Source organism: Theobroma cacao, chromosome 8 (assembly GCF_053813885.1).
Source record: "Theobroma cacao isolate CCN51 chromosome 8, ASM5381388v1, whole genome shotgun sequence".
Lineage (NCBI taxonomy): Eukaryota > Viridiplantae > Streptophyta > Magnoliopsida > Malvales > Malvaceae > Theobroma > Theobroma cacao.
This window is the reverse complement of record NC_142646.1, coordinates 9,718,609-9,740,428: the sequence shown is the minus strand read 5'-3', so window position 1 is coordinate 9,740,428 and position 21,820 is coordinate 9,718,609. Positions and strand designations below refer to the sequence as shown.

The 21,820-nt window shown below is 31.5% G+C and overlaps 2 long non-coding RNA genes across 3 annotated transcripts in view; one reads left to right on the top strand and one right to left on the bottom strand.

Annotated features, from left to right (window-relative positions):
* Positions 1-9,368, top strand: part of LOC148761174 (uncharacterized) — an 87,862-nt gene extending 78,494 nt beyond the window's left edge. Inside the window, exons 3-5 of one of the 2 annotated variants that reach the window (XR_016027993.1) lie at positions 1,655-1,722; positions 7,819-7,902; positions 8,772-9,368. This is a non-coding gene — a long non-coding RNA (uncharacterized LOC148761174). Of the gene's footprint in view, positions 1-1,654; positions 1,723-7,074; positions 7,170-7,818; positions 7,903-8,771 lie in introns of those variants that run through there. The other variant, XR_016027994.1, reaches the window with a different exon arrangement.
* Positions 9,369-19,806: 10,438 nt separating this feature from the next.
* On the bottom strand, positions 19,807-21,591 carry LOC148761173 (uncharacterized). Its single transcript, XR_016027789.1, has 3 exons — positions 21,452-21,591; positions 20,758-20,833; positions 19,807-19,893 (listed from the first exon to the last, which is right to left on the bottom strand). It is a non-coding gene; the product is annotated as an uncharacterized LOC148761173 (long non-coding RNA).
* Positions 21,592-21,820: the final 229 nt, after the last annotated feature.

The following is a 21,820-nucleotide window of genomic DNA, read 5'->3' as shown; positions in this document are numbered from 1 at the left end:
GAGAGAAAATCAAAGAAAAAGTGTGAATTTTCAAGGAAATTAAGTGAAAAAGGTGAGATTTTTTCTATTAAGCTTGAGTTTTCTTATTCCCAAGCATTTCTCTTTATTTTCCATGATTAAATTACATGTTTTCATGATGAATTCAATTCTGAAAAAATGGGTTAGGAGAGAGAAAGTTGTTGGATTTATTTGATTTTAATTTATGTTAGTGTTTTTAGTTAGTTTAGCATATTTAGAAACAAAACAACAAGAAAAGAATTTATTTTCTCCCCCAACCATTAATGGCTGAATTTACCATGTAGTGAGTGAGGATGAGTTTGATTTTATTCTAGGAGAATTGGTTAAGGAATAATGAATTATGAGCCTAGAAAAATAATAGGAATTTTCGGAGCAAAAATACGAATTTTTACCCACTAGGGGTATTTTTGTAATTTGCTGTTGGGACTGATAATTTGCATCACACTGAGGGACATTAAGTTAATTTGGGTGTAATTGAGGTATAGAAACTGAAAAGAATTAAATTGGAGTTTAAACGAACCCGTTAGGAATTTAATCGGGTGATAAGACGAATTAGGCTAATACCGGATTTAGATAGTTACCAGTGCATTTTTGCATTCCATATCATGCATTGGTAGTCCAAATTAGTTTAATTTTGATTTAGTACCAACTTAGTGAAATTCTCGATTTTGTACTGTGTCAAGGTGGTGAGTCCTCCAATAAAGACAAGGAAATTGCATCCGAGGACCAGTAGACAAAGTGCTTCGAAAGTCTGCATTCTAGACATTGTGAGTAAACTTATTATCGTCTTAATTATCTAGAGTAGTTTTATACAACTATGTGATTTTATGAAAAATGGGTTTAAATGGTAAATTGTTATGTTTTAAGGGAAATTGTGATTTTATAAAATGATTTTATAAATTTTTTTGAAAAATCGAATATTGGTTTTGAAAATAGAGTAATTGGAGACTGCTAGTTTGTGTTGCAAATTTATGGTTCTGAATTGAATGGCTTATGACAATAAATGAGCATGAATGGCTAAACTGATTTTGGTGTTATAATTATTTATACTGTGTATTCAGCCTTCAGAGGCTAGGTTGTGATAAATTGCCATGACATGCTAGAATGAATTTTATTGATTGGTGGATTATATATTAATTATTTACTGCAGAGGGGGTTCCGTGGACCAGCCTATTAGAGGGGCACGGTAAACTCCATTATATTATTACCTCGAACGGAGAGGCGCGTAGGGTATCTCCTGGGGTATAGCTTAGGGTTCACTTCACGCCAAACCACCACGTGAAGGGGAACTCAGCCAACGCCAAGGAACGACTGTATTTTTTTCAAACAAAAATATATTTTAAGTGTACACAAAATTTTAACAGCCTTGGCGGACTCGGTTAGATGCCCTGGGCAAGGTATCACCGAGTATGAGTTTTGGCACGAGCCAAAGTTTTAAGAAATTCATAAGCCAAGTTGATTTCTCGATTTTTATGGATTGATTTTATTTGGTTGAAATGAGTTGAAAGGTAATGAAATTACAGTATGATGATTTATTTTAATTGTCTCCATTTACTCGACTTTAGATAGTTTAGATGGTATCTGTTTACTCACTGGGATTTTATAATCTCACCACCCTCATTTCCTCACATTTCAGGCTCAGGGAATTCCGTAGTTAGCTGACTTGAACAAGGACCTTCATTTGGACTCGAATCGGTAAAAGCTGTAGGTTTCCAGCTTCCGATGCATTTTGGATAGATATGGGCCCACGTGTCACTGTAAAAGAAATTTTATGCTTTGGTTATTTGCTTTATAGTATATATGAATATAATTATCTTTTACGCTATAAGAATTATGTACCGATAGTTTTATGAAAATTATTTTACAAGAAAATAGTTTATTTTATTGAATATTTTTATCATATTCAAATGGTCAAATTTTCACTTCAAATGAACGTTTTAGATACTTAATTTTTTTTATCATTAAATATATATTTTCGGCTTACCTACTACATTTTTAGCAAGTTTGGAGGTTTTCGATAAAAATGACGAAAATGTCCCTGTGAGCCAAAAAAAAAAAAAAGAAAAAAAAAACATGTTATGTTATGATTTGAAAACGATTTGTAATCCTTCGTATTTTGATTATTTGATAACTATTGCTCACCGGGGAAGTGCGAAAGCTGATACGAGAGCCTTGCGAGGTTTCGATCGACATTCGGGGTGAAGAATGTTTGTCGAGGCTTCGCGGCGGTTGTCACGGGCTCGATGGGGAGTTCCGGGTCGTGACAATTTAGATTGGTATCAGAGCATGGTTTAAAGATCAGATATTTTGATTTTAAAGCTTTGGATTTTAAAGTTTTTGATTTTAAGGTTGTTTTAAGAAATCTACACTGACACTGCGTGGCCCCAAGTCCAATTAAGTTAAGTTAAGTTAGGTTAGATTGAATAAAATGTATGCATCTACATATAGAAATCTACCTATTTTTGAGATGCATAAATAATTAAACAATTACTATTTGATTGCATATAGGTTTTGAGGTGCGCTGGTGACACATACACCATGTCTAGGAGAGACGGTAGTCCCAACACCTCTCATAGTATTAGCGAGGGATCGCTAGATTCTACTGCTAAGAGCCAATGGCAACCCGAACCGAGTAGTCCAAAAAGTGCAAATAGTAATAATATTAATGTAAGCATAAGAGGTTCCCTTTTGAGAAAATCTAAGGAACATGTTAAAGAAAGGGGGAAATTAAGGATAGCCGAAGGAGGTATTCGTTCTAGGAAGAGCGTGACAGTAGTCCGACACTTTCCACCAGGCTGTGGGAGAAATGTAAGGGGATAACCAGAAAAGGATAAGGAGAAAGTAACAGTGGCGAGTAAATCCCTTAAAAAAGTGTCAGGTGTACGACATTTTTCTCCCGGTTGTGGAAGAAATGCTGCATCGGTGAGTGATGAAGAATATAGGAGAATACAACAAGCCTGGATTGAGGAGCAAAGGAAAAAAATCTCAGGATGAGGAAAACCCGGAAGAGGATCTTTAGGAGGACTCGGAGTAGAATCTTTCGATAAGATCAGATTAAAATAATGATCCCAAGGACATGTAATATTTTCGTAGAATTTTACACTGCCTTAACTCTAAGTAGATGTTATGTAAAAGAGATAATAATTATCTGTACAAAAAAGTAAAAATAGTTTGGCTTTTAAAGTATAGGACTAGAATGTATTATAAAATGGCTGTTTAAGTAACTGAAAGTATATGGGAATCTTTAGTATGATAGGGATAAATGTGTAATATAATTATTGAGGAAGGTTATAGAAGGAAGCAATAAGGTTATAAATGACATTCGAAATGGGTAACGTGATTAAGTTGATGATTGTAATTTAAGCATGAAGGGGATTATTCAGTGATGTTATGACACTATGAGGTAATAGTTGGGTACAAATATAACCCAATGAAGTTAAATTATGGAATATGAGGAATAAAATTTTGATTCAGTAAGGACTGCAAGAATAAAGTAAGGAGGAAGCTGAGCTGTTTTCGTAGTTAATTATACCGAAAGTCAATAAAATTACTGGAGTATAAGACAAAGAAGATAATTGGATAGGGATGACAACAAATTTGAGGAAAGTTGTAGATAGTAACCAACTTATGTGTGGAGTGGTATATGTATCATGAATTTATTACACTGTATGGAAAGGATGTTTTGAGGTGGAATTTTATGAATGTTGATAAAAGTTAAAAGATGACATGAGATGAAAGTATTAATCTGGCTTAGTGTGTAGGACAAGAAAATAGAAGGTACCTATACTTATGGAACTCATGATATATATCTAGAAGGGAAACCACTGGTTGAGAATGATTGATGTGGTGACTTTGAATGCAGACAAATAGCTTTGATGGAAAAATTTCTAATAGCTACAGTACTTCAGCATTGACTGTTCAATGCTATAATGCTCCGAATACCTCACGCCTATGATGCATGAGTAAGATGGGAGTGACACGATAATGAACTTGTAAAATGAATTTTGGTTGTTGGTCATTGTGTTTTGTTATCTGGGAGTCTTAAATATTCTGGAGAATGTTTACCCAAATGAATTGAAAAACTTCTTTATTGCCTTGTATATAGTCATATAATTAAAAGAAAAAATTTGAAAGATTCTTGAAGTGACTATATTGAGATGAGATACCAAGTAATGAAAGTGTGAAGGAAGAATTATGAGACTGGTATAGAAAATCAGTTTATATAGAATATCATTACGAGAATTTGTAATATCTATTTTGATACAGTAAAATGACAAAGGTTAGTAACAACATGAGGCTAATTGTGTGGCACCCTGGAAACCTCTGAAGATGAGTTAGGGATTGAATGGATGAGTACGTATTTATATACCTTTAAGATTAAGTGTTTTAGGAATACATAAACATCTTTGAGAAGAGATTATAATCATACACAGCAAGTATGAAACATAAAATTTTTAAAACTTGCTGAGAAGCCTAACGGCTAAATCACAAGTTAAGGGATCACATGCTGTGAGACATAAGTTTAAGATAGATATTCCCAAGGAAATACTCAAGAGAAGTTTTGCTTTGGATCTCGTTAAAGCAAGCACTAAGTTATGTGATTATAAAAAGGAAGCTGTAAGCTGAGAGTGATATTAGTATTAATATTGAAAAATACTTAAGGAGAATCTAGTTTTAAGTTTTACAATTTCAAGTACAATTTATAAATTGGTTAAGGAAGAATGATGTTATGTTCATAGGAAGGAGTGGAACAAAGGATGATAGAAGTTGACCTTGAAAATGAAGTCAGATAATGAAACTTTCCTAATATATTATGGAAATTGGAATTTGAAAATGCTTAAGGCATACATGATTCAAATGGGTTCGAGTCTTAAGTGACAAATCAATATCGTAATGCAAGAAAGATACAAGGTAATATAGAGGCATGAAAGATGATTAAGGACAAAAGGATGACTCTTAGGAATTGTGGTATTGCATGAGATGCAATGATCAAGTTAAGATAAATCTTTGAGGCATCAATAGGATTATAAAGCATACACGCATAATAGATTATAATTCAATGGAGATGACATTGTGATGAATGATATATAGTATAAGGAAACTCAAACATATGGTTGGAAATGATATGAATGATATGAAGTTATACACAAGTATAATAAGAAGGTTGACATGCACTATAAGAATTATTATATTGAAACTAGGATTGGGATACGGATGAATAATGGGGGAATGTAGTCCAAGGCATGTGAACACATGGATTCCTATATATAAAGAGAGATGTTGACATTTGAAAATGCATGTATCTATGTATATATGAAATTGATAATTTTACTAACTAAAGTGAAGAATGGTTCTCAGTACTTGGGAGATTTTGAAATAGTGTCCAGAGAGGTTAGTGAGCTAAAGTGTTAACAGACATGTAATGAACGATTAAAGTTATGAATGACTTTGAAAGTAAACCTTGAATTGTTTAAGTTTTTAATGGAACTCCATTAAAGGAAGGGTTTGGACCAGTATAAGATGGATGAATCAAGGTTGAGAAAATTGGTATGGAGCAAATTAATAAAACGATGAATAGGTATACATAAGTAAGTATGATATGTGATCGAAATCGTTATAATTGAGATGAAGTTATGGTTCAAATGTAATAATGGTGATAAAGGCATGCTTAGTGTCTAGATATAAGAGATCATGGTTGTGAAAAGTATTACTGATCCGATTCTAAAGGATGATAATTGCTTTAAATAAAGCATTTAATTGAACTGAAGGTGAACGAGGGAAATAAATTGAATGTCCCTATAGAAGGAACAAGGAGTAGGATCATAGAAGGAGATTGATAACGCAACATCGACGGGAATTCGAGGACGAATTCTATTTAAGTGGGGGAGATTGAAATACCCCATACTTTGATATGGTGATAAATAAAGTTGATCAAATGCAAATTGAGGTCAATTAAAATGTTTAGAAGTGATAAAAGACGAAAGGAGTAGTTTAGGATAAAATGTTTCGCAAGTGAGAAAATAATAATAAAATAATAATAATTTTATCGGAGGAGAATTTATGAGATAAAAGGCGATTTGGAAGTCAAGTGAGGCATAATAAGGTATTTTTGGTACCAAGGAGACAAGATAAAATTTTTAGAATAAAATAATATTTTATTAATAAAATAATATTAAAATATTAATATTTAGCCGGATGTCGAAGTCAATCAAGAAGGAGGATCATATGGTTGATCCAAGTGGGGGAGAAGATGACAAGCCCGACTCTACAGAAATATTTGTGATGACATACATGTGGTGGATAGCATGTTTACATGCTAAGAGAGTCTTGAAAAATTTACAAAAGTCGGTATTGTACCTAGAGGTACAATAAAGTTGATTTAAGCCTCGAACTAGATCAAATAGAGAATTTACAATGAAATTAAGAATTTTAAAGTCCCAGAATGGGTTAATATGGTGATTCGGAGTTCGAGGATCAATTTGGAGTCAAACTGGAATTTTCGCTATCTAGGGGTAAAATGGTCATTTGCCACCTAGGGACAAAATGGAAATTTTTAGAAAAGATTTTTGGCCCCATTTCACTTATTGGAGTAAGATTTGAGGTTTAGAAGTGAAAAATTTTAATTTCGGTATAATTTGGAGAAAAAGGGTAAAATGGTAATTTTACCATTCGGAATCGAAAATTTAATTTTTTGAAAGGATTTTGATAAAATTTAATTATTTGGAGTGTGAAATGAGTATGAGGAGTGAAAATTATGCATTATGGAAAATTTTCAATTTTTGGGGTAAAAATGTAATTTTTGAAAAGTTCGGGGGCAAAAGTGTAATTTTGAAAAATTTGCTCCACCAAAACTTTGGAAAAATCTGGAAATTTCACTTAAGACTTGGATAAGTCAAAGGGAATGCATGGTGAAAAAAATAGGACAAGTGGATGGCTAGAAAAAAAAATGAATTAATAAAATATTTAAAATATGAATAAAATAATATTATTTCATTAAACAATAAAAAGGCATAAAAAAAAATCAGCCCACCCATTCTTCTTCTTCAACATTTGGCCAAGCAAGAAACAAGAGAGAGAAAGGAGAAAACAAAACCCTAGAGAGAGAAAATCAAAGAAAAAGTGTGAATTTTCAAGGAAATTAAGTGAAAAAGGTGAGATTTTTTCTATTAAGCTTGAGTTTTCTTATTCCCAAGCATTTCTCTTTATTTTTTATGATTAAATTATATGTTTTCATGATGAATTCAATTCTGAAAAAATGGGTTAGGAGAGAGAAAGTTGTTGGATTTATTTGATTTTAATTTATGTTAGTGTTTTTAGTTAGTTTAGCATATTTAGAAACAAAACAACAAGAAAAGAATTTATTTTCTCCCCCAACCATTAATGGCTGAATTTACCATGTAGTGAGTGAGGATGAGTTTGATTTTATTCTAGGAGAATTGGTTAAGGAATAATGAATTATGAGCCTAGAAAAATAATAGGAATTTTCGGAGCAAAAATACGAATTTTTACCCACTAGGGGTATTTTTGTAATTTGCTGTTGGGACTGATAATTTGCATCACACTGAGGGACATTAAGTTAATTTGGGTGTAATTGAGGTATAGAAACTGAAAAGAATTAAATTGGAGTTTAAACGAACCCGTTAGGAATTTAATCGGGTGATAAGACGAATTAGGCTAATACCGGATTTAGATAGTTACCAGTGCATTTTTGCATTCCATATCATGCATTGGTAGTCCAAATTAGTTTAATTTTGATTTAGTACCAACTTAGTGAAATTCTCGATTTTGTACTGTGTCAAGGTGGTGAGTCCTCCAATAAAGGCAAGGAAATTGCATCCGAGGACCAGTAGACAGAGTGCTTCGAAAGTCTGCATTCTAGACATTGTGAGTAAACTTATTATCGTCTTAATTATCTAGAGTAGTTTTATACAACTATGTGATTTTATGAAAAATGGGTTTAAATGGTAAATTGTTATGTTTTAAGGGAAATTGTGATTTTATAAAATGATTTTATAAATTTTTTTGAAAAATCGAATATTGGTTTTGAAAATAGAGTAATTGGAGACTGCTAGTTTGTGTTGCAAATTTATGGTTCTGAATTGAATGGCTTATGACAATAAATGAGCATGAATGGCTAAACTGATTTTGGTGTTATAATTATTTATACTGTGTATTCAGCCTTCAGAGGCTAGGTTGTGATAAATTGCCATGACATGCTAGAATGAATTTTATTGATTGGTGGATTATATATTAATTATTTACTGCAGAGGGGGTTCCGTGGACCAGCCTATTAGAGGGGCACGGTAAACTCCATTATATTATTACCTCGAACGGAGAGGCGCGTAGGGTATCTCCTGGGGTATAGCTTAGGGTTCACTTCACGCTAAACCACCACGTGAAGGGGAACTCAGCCAACGCCAAGGAACGGCTGTATTTTTTTCAAACAAAAATATATTTTAAGTGTACACAAAATTTTAACAGCCTTGGCGGACTCGGTTAGATGCCCTGCGCAAGGTATCACCGAGTATGAGTTTTGGCACGAGCCAAAGTTTTAAGAAATTCATAAGCCAAGTTGATTTCTCGATTTTTATGGATTGATTTTATTTGGTTGAAATGAGTTGAAAGGTAATGAAATTACAGTATGATGATTTATTTTAATTGTCTCCATTTACTCGACTTTAGATAGTTTAGATGGTATCTGTTTACTCACTGGGATTTTATAATCTCACCACCCTCATTTCCTTACATTTCAGGCTCAGGGAATTCCGTAGTTAGCTGACTTGAACAAGGACCTTCATTTGGACTCGAATCGGTAAAAGCTGTAGGTTTCCAGCTTCCGATGCATTTTGGATAGATATGGGCCCACGTGTCACTGTAAAAGAAATTTTATGCTTTGGTTATTTGCTTTATAGTATATATGAATATAATTATCTTTTACGCTATAAGAATTATGTACCGATAGTTTTATGAAAATTATTTTACAAGAAAATAGTTTATTTTATTGAATATTTTTATCATATTCAAATGGTCAAATTTTCACTTCAAATGAACGTTTTAGATACTTAATTTTTTTTTATCATTAAATATATATTTTCGGCTTACCTACTACATTTTTAGCAAGTTTGGAGGTTTTCGATAAAAATGACGAAAATGTCCCTGTGAGCCAAAAAAAAAAAAAAAGAAAAAAAAAACATGTTATGTTATGATTTGGAAACGATTTGTAATCCTTCGTATTTTGATTATTTGATAACTATTGCTCACCGGGGAAGTGCGAAAGCTGATACGAGAGCCTTGCGAGGTTTCGATCGACATTCGGGGTGAAGAATGTTTGTCGAGGCTTCGCGGCGGTTGTCACGGGCTCGATGGGGAGTTCCGGGTCGTGACACTTTAAATCAGATAACTGAAGTATAAAATTACTTTTACAGTGACACGTGAGCCCTTAACTGACTAAGAAGGTGTAGGGCTACGAACTCTTACTTTCTAGGATGAAACTCCGAGATTAATTCTCGTCTTAATCAACTATCAACAAACTGTCCTGAGCCGGAAAAATGGATGGGAAGAAGGGTGAGATTATGATTACATAATCTCAGTGAGTAAACAAACACCATCTAAACTATCTAAAGGCGAGTAAAGGGAGAAAATTAAAAATAGTTCATTTCAGCAAATTTTTCACAACACGAATATTCATTTCAACCAAATAATCAATATGGCTCGTGAATTTCTCAAAAATTGGCTCCTGCCAAAATCATTCTTGTGGGTACCTTTGTCAAGGTATCCCACTAAGATCGCCAAGACTGTTAAAAATTCATATTTCGCATAAAACACATTTTTCGTTGAACATCACTGGGTTTCCTTGGCGTTGGCTGAGTCTCACTCTCACGTGGTGGTTAACGTGAAGTGAACTCAAAAAGCCCACCTCAAGAGATACTCTACGCGCTTCTACAACCGAGGTGAACATATAAAGGAGTTTACCGTGCCCCTCTAATAGGTTGGTCCACGGAACCCCGCCACTGCAGTAACTAATCTTTATTTTATCTACCATCTGATTTATAAAATCCTTATCTGCATGACATGACAATTTATCGCAATCTAGCCTCTCAAGGTTGAATACATAGTATATATAATTTTGATACAAATACCGACTTTGCCATTCATGCTCACATATTGTTATAAGCCATATAATTTAAAACACAATTTATAACACAAGCAGGCAGTCTCCAATTACTCTATTTTCAAAACCAGTATTCAATTTTCCAGAAAATTTATAAAATCATTTTATAAAATCACAATTTCTCCTAAAACATAGCAATTTACCATTTAAACCCATTTTCTATAAAAGAACACAATTGTATAAAACTACTCTAGATAATTAAGACGATAATAAGTTCACTCATAGTATTAGGAGTAGAAACACTCCTATTTTCAATCCGCGGGTACAGTCCTTTACCCATATCCAATGGCTCACCACTTAGCCATAATCCATGACACAGATTCCAATTAAATTGTGTCTAACAGTCATAAGCTATTTTAGGCTCGATATATATGCATGATATGAAATGAAAAATGCACGGGTAGCCATCTAGACCCGGTATTGGCCTAAGTCAATTTTTCATCCGATAAATTGGCCAATGCGTCCAATTTCACTCCAACTTGCTCCATTTCTTTTCCAATCCCTCAATTCACTAAGCACAACTAATTAACACGGAATTAGGCAAAATTTATCTTCACTTTTCTTCTTGAAACTTTCGGCCAACAATGGTACACTAACTCCGTGATTTTTCCTACTTAATTTTCTCTCCATAATTAATTAATTCCTACACCAAAAACTATTTTTTCTTAATCAAATCACCTAGAATAACATCCCATTCTTCCTCATTATTCACTTAGAGAATTCGACTATTGATGGGTTCCAAACCTTTGGTGGTTTTTTTCACTTGTTTTCATGCTACACATCATTAATCACCTAAAAACACTAACATACTTAAAAATCAAACCAATCCAAGATCATTCTCTCTCCATACCTATTTTGACCAGCCATGAATTCATCATGAAAACATGTAATTTAACCGTGGAAATTAAGGGAAAATGCATGGGTAAGGTAAATCACTTGCAAAATCAAAGAAATTTTACCTTTGCTTGATCAAATCCTTGAATTCCAACACTTTCTCTTTGATTTTTCCCACCTAGGGTTTGTTCTTCCTTGGTTTCTCTTCTTTTCTGGTTTGGCTGATCACTATGGGAGAAATGGGCTGATTTTTTGCCTTTTTATAAAGAAATAATAAAATAATAAAAACATGACACATGACATTTCCTTATTGGTTCAAATTTTAAATATTTGACTTTTAATTCTTTAATTCTCCACCACACATTTCTCATGTTTATCCATTTCCATGATGAATAAAATCTCTTGGTCTTGACAAGTGTCGGGGGTGAAAATTTACTGATTTGCCCCTGGGGTGGCAAAATTACCATTTCGCCCCTATACTCCAAATTATACCGGAATTAAAATTTTTCACTTCTAAACTTCAAATCATACTCCAATACTCAAATCATACTCCAATAAGTCAAATGGGACAAAAAAATCTTTTCTAAAAATTTTCATTTTGTCCCCAAGTGGCAAATGACCATTTTGCCCCCAGATAGTGAAAATTCTGGTTTGACTCCAAATTGATCCTCGAACTCCAAATTACCATTTTGAGTCATCCCTGAGCTGTGAAACTCTTAATTTCACCTGAAAATTCCTATTTGAACTAGTTCGAGGCTTAATCGACTTAATGGTACCATTAAGGGCAATATCGTCTTTTAACGATTTCTCAAACTTCCTAAATATGCAAACATTCTATTGAGCATGTAAATGACGTCTTAATTATTTTATAGAACAGGGTTTGACACTATCTTATTTTTTTTATTAATTTTACAAATACATATATTACAATTAACAACTTAGCATAATTAAGTATGCCTTACCTTACCCGTAAAAAAGAGTATGTCTTACCTTTTTAATAAATAAATTTTATTATTTTACTTATTATTTCTTTGTTTACGTTTCAAATTACATAACAACAATAATTAAGAATATCATTAATTATTACGTTTTTATAGCACAAATTGTTTTAAGATCAAAATTTACTTGAACAACATAGTAAAAGAAGATAAAAGTGAATGTAAATATTTTAACAAAATAGGTAAATTGTAGTAGTTTAGAATTTTTTTCTTTGTAAAAATACATATCACATATAAATAAATCATTTGAACAAATAAATTAAATTTTTTATTATAATTTATGTTATTTTTATTTTGATATGAGGAATTAAGATTTGTGTGAGTTATAGAAGTTAAAATTTTCTTCAAATACTATTGTAGTTATTTGATTTTGTACAAAATTAATTATCAAGTAGTTTATTCTTATTTTATATTACGTTTATAATTATTATAATTTATTTTAAGTTGATTATGATACTTTTTACTAATTTTACATTAAATGTTATATATTTTTTATCTTCATTTTTACACATTTAACATACTATTTTAAAAAAGATTATGTTTTTAATGTTTATAATCATCATAATTTATCTAAAATTGATTGCAACACTTTTTGTCCATTTTAAGTAACATATTACGTATTTTTATCTTTATTCTCACAAGTTCACTTTAATTTTTTTAAGCAATTATATTTTTAACATTAATATTTTGTTTTATTGTGTGAAGTTATATCTTTCTGTAAGAATTTTTGATAGCTAATTTAAGGATAAAAGTTACTTTAAAATTTTTATAAAAAAACTAAATATTCGATTTTTCTATTTTAAGATAAATGAAATGATCTTTTACCTGTAGTTCTTACACATTTACATTAAGATTTTAGACAGGTTAATTTCAACTTTACGATGTATCTTATTTGAATTAAACTTAAGCTATTATTATTATTATTATTATTATTATTATTATTTCATTTCATTACGTTTCAATGATTAATTTATTCTATTTGCAACATTTTTTAACTCATTTTATGTCAAATTATACGCATTTTTTTATTCTCACACGCTTATATTATAATTTAAAAAATAATAGTTTTTAACACTAACATTTTATTTAATTTAGTGATTTCATATCTTATTTACATCACTTCTCGCCTTTTTGAATACATTTCTTACCTATTTTATGACACTTCTTTTCTATTTAACTACACTTCTTATCAATCTTATGACATTTGTTTACCTATCCTAAGAAACTTCTAACCTATTTTATTACACTCCTTACCTCTCTTACAACACTCTTCTAACCTATTTTATGACACTTCTTACCTATTTTACGATATTTTTTTCTTACTTTATGACAATTTTTACTTATCTTACTGCATTCTTCTAACCTATTTTGTGGCACTTCTTACCTATCTTATGGCATTTCTTACTTATTTTACGATACTTTTTACTTGCTTACGACACTTTTCACCTTTCTTATGATACATCTTACCTACTTAATGATACTCTTACCTAATTTATGACACTTCTTACTTATCTTACTACACTTCTTACCTATCTTACGACACTTATTACCTATTTTACAACACTTTTTACCTATTTTCGACAATTACCTATATTATGACATTTCTTACCTATTAATATTTCTTATTGATATTTAGCATTTCTTACCTAGCTTACGATGCATTTTACTTATCTTACAACATTTCTCACATATTTGTGTTATAATTTTAAATATGTTATTTTTTAACACTGATATTTTATTTAATTGTGTGACTTGTTTGCTCCACTGGATCACTTGTAGCATTTACTTTGCGCTTGTCATTCGTATTAATCTTACTCCAACAGATGTTTAAGAGGCCACTCACTTAGTAGAACTTGATCAAAATCATTTCTCACATATTTGTGTTATAATTTTAAATATGTTATTTTTTAACACTGATATTTTATTTAATTGCGTGACTTGTTTGCTCCACTGGATCACTTGTAGCATTTACTTTGCGCTTGTCATTCGTATTAATCTTACTCCAACAGATGTTTAAGAGGCCACTCACTTAGTAGAACTTGATCAAAATCGCTTTCTTCATTCTCGATTTCTTTAACAAGAGCTTATTTTCTTGACTAAGCATTTGTTCTCAGTTGAAAATTCTTCGTTGTTACCATGAAACCACTATGTCATGACTAGGAAGTTCCTTTTTAAGTTAATTCATATAAGCAAAGCAACAAATCCTTATATCTCTTTCTCAACCTACTATTTCTCCTTCTTTCCTGAGCAAGACAAAAAATGTCGACTTTCCTTCTCCTTATGTGGATGATATAGCTACTAATTCAATAGCAAGAGGAAAAAGAACATCATATTATTTTTAAGAGCCGAAAGGGACCATAATGGTCTGGTTTGTAGCTACCCTCAAGCAACCCCTATTTCTCTAATCCAAACAAAATCATTGCCTAACAACCATCCCTCAATTTCTATTATTCTAACTCTACTCTAGCCCTAGGATAAAATGGAAGACTTCCTTTAATAAAGGAAAAAAGGGGAGATATTCATTAATCGTGTTAGAAAAGTTAGCTCAAAGAGTGAATATGTAATAAAAAGGTGAATTGGATACTAAAAATTTGAAAAATGAAAATCAACTAGGTATAGTCGACTATAGTGAAGTTATAGTCGATCCTTTATCCTTTATCAAAAAAATGTTTTCCAAATGTAGATCAAATAAAAAAAACTTGAGAAAAATTGTTCAAGAAATATTTTCAATAAAAAGTAAACAAGTAGTGAGGGTCGAAAAAGATTTAATAAACAAGCAAATCAATATGTGAAAAACAAAGATGAAAAATACAAGAAATTTATGAAATAGATTTTCTTGGGATGAGATGTAGCAAACAAAGTTATAATAAGAACAAAGACACCAAGTTAAAACCAAACCTTTTTCAAAATAAATTTCCTACTTGTGTCAAATACAAAGTAAATGATTTTTCTAAAACAAGTTTTCAAAAATAAATCACAATGCATGAAAGTAAATCAAGACACAACAAGTTTATAATGGTTCAGCTTTCTCAAATACCTACACCCACTTTCTTGGCTCACCAAGGAATTTCAAATCCATTCAAGGAAATGTGCTTTTTACAGGATCAAGCATTAAACCATCATAATAACTTTTTATGGGAGCAACCATAACCCTTACAATGCTTTTAACAAGACAAGCAGAACTCATACAATGCTTTTTACTTGGAGCAAACATAACCCATGGTTTTTAACGAGATCAACCATAAACCTTAGAAATGCCTTTTACCAAGAACAAGCACAACCCATTATTTTTTATGGGCTCAACTACAAACCCACATTAACTTTGCAAGGATGAGTTAGAACATTTACAAGGAATAACAAGAGTGCCTCTAAGAGTTGGATTTTGCTAGTTTGGTACCATGGAGGAAAAATGCCTAACAATTGATATAAAGATGGGAGTGTAATCACAAAAAAGGTTTAGCTCAAGTAGGCTTGGTTTTCTTTATTTTCTTTTCAAGACCATGATCTTCAATAGTTTGACACTTTTTTTTTCCTTTCTTTGAAATGCTTCCAAATGGTCCTTTTTATAGTTGAAGAATTCTCAGAGTCGTTAGAGGTGATTAAAGCAAGAAACTAGGTATTTTTCTTTTGAATTTTGTGTTTAACGGTCATTTATAATTGAGTATAGAAGTTCTCTAGTCGATCCACTTTCAGAAAGCTTATATTTTTGACATTATAGCTTGGATGGTTGACAATAGCTTTGTCAAGGTCAACTATGGCTTTTCAAATACTTGATTTTTGCATATATTTTGTCTCAAGGTCGACTATAGCTTTGTCAAGGTCAACTATGGCTTTATATCTTTGTGATTTTTCATCCATCTTGCCACAAGATCGACTATGGAGCATATAAGGTCGACTATGCATTCTATACTTCATAATTTTTTAAACATTCTTTGACCATTCTACCATTGGATCGACTTGCCTTGCTCTAGGATTGATTAGAGCTTTGTTTATTCAAGATTCATTGCCATTTTGGCACTTAACTTCAGTTATTTCTTCCTTAATTCTTCTTTATGATCAAGTGTTGAGTTGAGAATAAACTTCTTGACTTGAGACAACCTTGCTGTTGTGTAGATTGATGATCTTTGAATGCTTTGAGATAAGCTCCATCACTTGAGAACCTATCTTGCAACCTCAACATCTTAAGGATAAATGTTAGAAGGATCATAAACTCATACAACTAACTCATACAAGCTTATATATACATAGTTCAATAACTTCAATAATCAAGCTTGTAATTATGTAAAACTAAATGTATGAGAACTAAACCATTCAAGAACTTGCTAAGAATCATTCAAAAAATATTCAAACAAATTAGGTTCATTTTATCCTAATAATCATTTTAAAGCTAACAGATCCTAAAGCCAAAGAAAGAACCAAAATCAATATAGTTGACGATCAAGGTATCGAGATTGAGATAGCAATTAAAGTAGTAAGAGTCAAACAAGTGAATTAGAAGGCATTGATTAAACGAACCAAAAATCTCTTTAGCTTATTATCACCACGACATAAAGGAAAAGCATACATTGTTTATCTCACTTTTTTCCTTCTTACAACACTTCTTACCTATTTGCGACACTTTTACCTATTTTTTAACGCTTTTTACTTATCTTGTGGCACTTCTCACCTATTTCACTACACTTCTTACATATCTTCCGACACTATTCTTACCTATTTTACAACATTTTTTACCTATTTTACAATACTTCTTACTTATCTTGCAACACTTCTTACTTATCTTACGACACTTCTTATCTATTTTACGACACTTCTTACACATTTACATTATAATTTTAGAAAGGCTAATTTAAACTCTACAGTGCAACTTACTTAGTTACATTAAATTATAATTAGGGTATACTTAATTCGTTTGCCTTCCATTTTGTTTAAAATCATTATAGTTTATTATAATTTGATCATGACACTTTTTATCCACTTTAATTATGTCATATGTTACATATTTTTATTCTTATTCTATGTGTATATATACGCTAAAATTAAAAACAATATTATGTTTTTAACATTGACAATTTATTTAATTGCGTTATATTATTTTCTTGGTGTAAAAATTTTTTGTAGCTAGTTTGAGGGACACAAATTAATTTTAAACTTTTTACAAAACCAAAAATATTGGATTTTTGCATTTTACAATAAATGATATTACTTTTTATCTTTATTTTTACGTTTTTATGTTAAGATTTTAATAAGGCTAATTTCAACTTTCCAATGCATCTTACTTACTTACATTAAAATATAATTAAGTTATACTTATTATTACCTTTCATTACATTAAAATCATTATAATTTATTTTAAGTTGATTATGATTTTTTTTCTGTGTTACGTATATTTTTATCTTTATCCTCAAACATTTATGTTATAATTTAAAACATGTTTCTTTTTTAACATTACAATTTTATTTAATTATGTGACTTCATACCTTATACAACATTTCTCACCTTTCAACTTTCCAATGCATCTTACTTATTTACATTAAACTATAATTAGGTTATACTTATTATTACATGTCATTACATTAAAATCATTACAATTTATTTTAAGTTGATTATGATATTTTTTTCCCATGTTACATATTTGTTGCTATAACTCAAACTCATACTCAAATATAAAATTACTAATAGATTAAAAGCATAACGTAAGGAAAAAATAAAACATACATTTAATCAAAAAAGCAACCGAATCTCTCAGGATCAATTGCTTATGTTTTCATATAAGTTTCAGATTAATTATGAACACTCATAAGTTTAAGTGTCATATACTTTGCCCTAGATATTGTAATCAAGAGACAAATAAATCCTAAAAGGCTTGTGATGAAGCAAGAAATTCGAAACAAAATTATGCTTGTCACAGATGGCAATTTGAAACCCTACAATCAAAATTTTTGTTTCTTTACCTTTGGGATTCATCAAATTTTCAGCCATCCAAGTGTTTGGACTCTAATAGTAATCCACATAGCATCAGAATAAGACCTTCTTAAGGTAGGATTTTTTACTTATGCTAGCGAGTTTTTGTTTTCAGAAAAAACTAGAAGACCAAAACAAGCCTAGCTGAATCTTATTTCTTTTAGACAAAGAAAAACTATTTTCTTATCTTTCTCTTATGATTTGGCTAAGAGAGTGGCTCAAAACTTAGAGTTTAAGTTGGCTAACATAACACATTTTTATAGCCAAACTTAGTTGTAACCTTAGATACAACATTTGTATTTTTATTCAATTAAGTCCTTGTGAACTTAATTAATTTCTCTACTTTATTTTGGTCTATTTCAATTAAGTCCAACTTAATTGATTATCTATATTTAATCTTAATCATGTCATTTAATGTGTGCGAAATATTAGACTTTTAACATGTTGGTAATAAATATAAATTATAATCAAATGTGAATTTAATAATTGATTTATATTTATAGATCATGAACGGTATCTAGCAACACATCATGACCACCTAAATGTTAGAGAGTCAATTAAAGAATTTGACAAAATCCTTCAATGATAAGCCTTTTAATGCAGTATAGTCCTTTCATCGTATATCCTTGATATCTCATAAAGCATGGCTCAATGTCTACTTATGACATTCCATATTAGTTCTTAAGATTCATAATTAACCTTATGAATTTAGGAAACTAACTTTCCTTAAACTCATCATGCTTTGGTCAAAGACTTTATTCAAGTTAATCTTAAATTAAGAACAAATACGATATATCCCTTCTTATCACTTGGGGTAATGAATCCTCTCTTAACCACTCATTCACCTTCGCATGCTTCATGCCATACCCAAAAGCACTCTGTTTAGGAATCTAGTCACCTTCAGACTCATAGAGGTAAAATTAAAGTATGCCACTCCCCATACAAAATGACCTAGTGTCTCAAGTTCGAGGACTAGTTGCACGACTATCACATGAGAATATATTCCATAGACACTTGAGTGAAATACCAAATGGAGTTCTCATAGCAGGTCATGTTCAGTGAACTTGTTCTTTAACAAGCACCCACATGTTATCCTTAAGTATCCCATATACTTTAATATATGAGATCGATTACTTACTTCTCAAGTAAGGAGGCTTAACATATATCGATCTTTGAGCATTGTCAATGCCCTGTCTCGACAATACAATGACCAGGAACTATTTTAAGAACATGGCTTTGATGCATAAAGATCTCATAGTTGTATCAACTTTACAATTTCCATACAAGACGCTTTATATGTCAAGACCCGGCACTCCTTTCGAGCCCGTGACAACCGCCACGAAGTCTCGGTAAATATTCATTACCTAGTATGTCAACCGAAAACTTGCAAGGCTCTTGCATCAGTTTTCCACTTTCCCTGTGAGCAATAGTTACTAAATATCGAGTTTTAAGAGAATATAAACTATTTTAGATCGAAAACAATTAAAACAAAATTTTGACCACACAAGGGTATTTTGGTAATTTTTACCTAAAAATTTCGAAACCTGATAAAAATACAACGTATGGTAGAAAGATATCCATTTCCAATTAAAAATAAATTTTTGTAATCTAAATCATCCATTTGGAGTGAAAAGTGGGCTAATTAGACTAAATAAAAATATTCGATAATATATTTCATTTTTTTATAAAACAATTTTTATAGAACTATGCATAAATAATTTTTGTAGCGTGAGAACAAAATAAATTCATACACATAGTGATACAGTAAACCAGGTATTCAAAATTATCCTACAGTGGCATATGGGCCCCGAGATAACCAAAAGTGTGCAAGAAGGTAGACCTACGATTTTCAAGAAAGTAAGTCCAAAAGAAATCCTTGATGAAATCGACTGCCTACAGACTATCCTGAACCTGAAATGGTTAAAAAGAAAGGGTAAGTTTTCATAAACTCAGTGAGTAAACAAAGTCCGTCATTAACTTTTAAAGCCGAGTAAATGGAGACAGTTAACTTTTCGTCATACCATAATCCACAACATTTTGTACTTGTTTCAAATTATATATATATAAAACAACACATTTCATTATAATACACATCTCGACTTATAATTTTCTCAAAAACTTGGCTCGTGTCAAAAATCATACTCGGTGATACCTTGACCGAGGCATTCAACCGGGTCCGCCAAGGTTATTAAGTTAACAACTACTCATAAAAACATAATTTAGCCATCCCTTGGCGTTTGCAGAGTTCATCCTCAAGTGGTGGTTCAACGTGAAGTGAACTCTATCGTACCTTAGGAGATATCCTCCGCGCCTCTCATACTAAGGTAAATATAACGGGGTTTACCGTGCCCCTCTAATAGGTGGTCCACGAAAACCCGCCTACTGCAGTGGCTAATTAAATAACCCACCAATTAATAAAATTTTGACAGCATAACGTGGCTAACATAAAACTACCCAGCCTGTTAAAGGAAAACAACAGTTTATATATTTCACAACTCAAAAACCCAGCCACATATGTCATCACGTATCAGTTCATAAATCATCAATTCCAAACATTGGTACGTAAACTTAAATATATAGGCAACATCAAAGGTTGGTCTCCACATACTCTCATTTTCAAAAACATTATTGAATTGTAAAATAATTCATAAACCTTATTCCTTAAATCGATTACTAGTCATAGAACATAAAATTCATTTAGGTTCAATATACTTAAAATCATAAAATCGATTGTAAAAATACTTTAGATAGATAAGATGAACAGTGGTTACTCACTTTGACGGGAATTTACAACACTCCTAGTCTCGATCCTCGGGTGCAATACCTTTGCCCTTATCCGAGGGCTCACCACCTATACATAATGTGCAACAGGAAATTTAATATACTTATGCTAAATCGTCACAAAACTATTCTATGTTCTATATGAATGCATGCAATGAAATGGGAGGTGTTCGGCCTATCGCGCACTATACACTATTTAATCGGTCTAAACATCCAATTCGATTTCAATTAATTTATTGCACTTCCAGTACTCCCCAAAATTCCACACACTTCAATAAAAATCTATTCTAAGTGCAATTACCAAAATATCCCTCATTATGGTGCAAATTACTAACTAATGCGAGTAAAATTTTTCGTTACCCGTTTTCGATTTTCGGTATTCCTAAGCACCAAATACATCTAAATGGCATGATAAACAACCAAATTCATCATCAATCCTCACCCATAAAATTCAGCTAAGATAGGTTCTATAATGGGCATGTGGATTTCTTGCTTAATTTTCATACTAAATGTTACTAAACACCTAAAAACACTAAATTACTTTGAAATTCAACTAAATTCATCACCGACTTTCTCTCTCTAAATCTGGCCAGAATATTGCCCCTATGAAAACTTTAATTTAATTCATGGAAAATGGAAAAGAATGCATGGGCAAGATGAATTTCAAGCTTAATATTAAAAATCTTACCTTTAGTCACCAATTTCTTGAAAATTCAACAAATTTTCCTTAGTTTTTCCTCCCTAGGGTTTTTCTTTTCTTTTCTTCTCTTTTCTGCAGGTGCTGGTCGGCCTTGAAATGCTGAGTGGAAGAGTGTGGGCTGGTTTTTAAATGGCAATATAAAAATATTAAAATTTTGACACATGTCACCTTTTTATTGGTCCACTTGTTTTAACTTAATTTTTAAGCCTTTTCTCACCACCACAAATGCTCTAATATTTATCCATAGCATAAAATAATAATAGGTATAATTCTGGAGCTTGAAAAATGTCATGGTGGTGTAAAATTACAATTTTGCCACTGGGGTGGTAAAATTACCATTTTACCCCTATGCTTTGA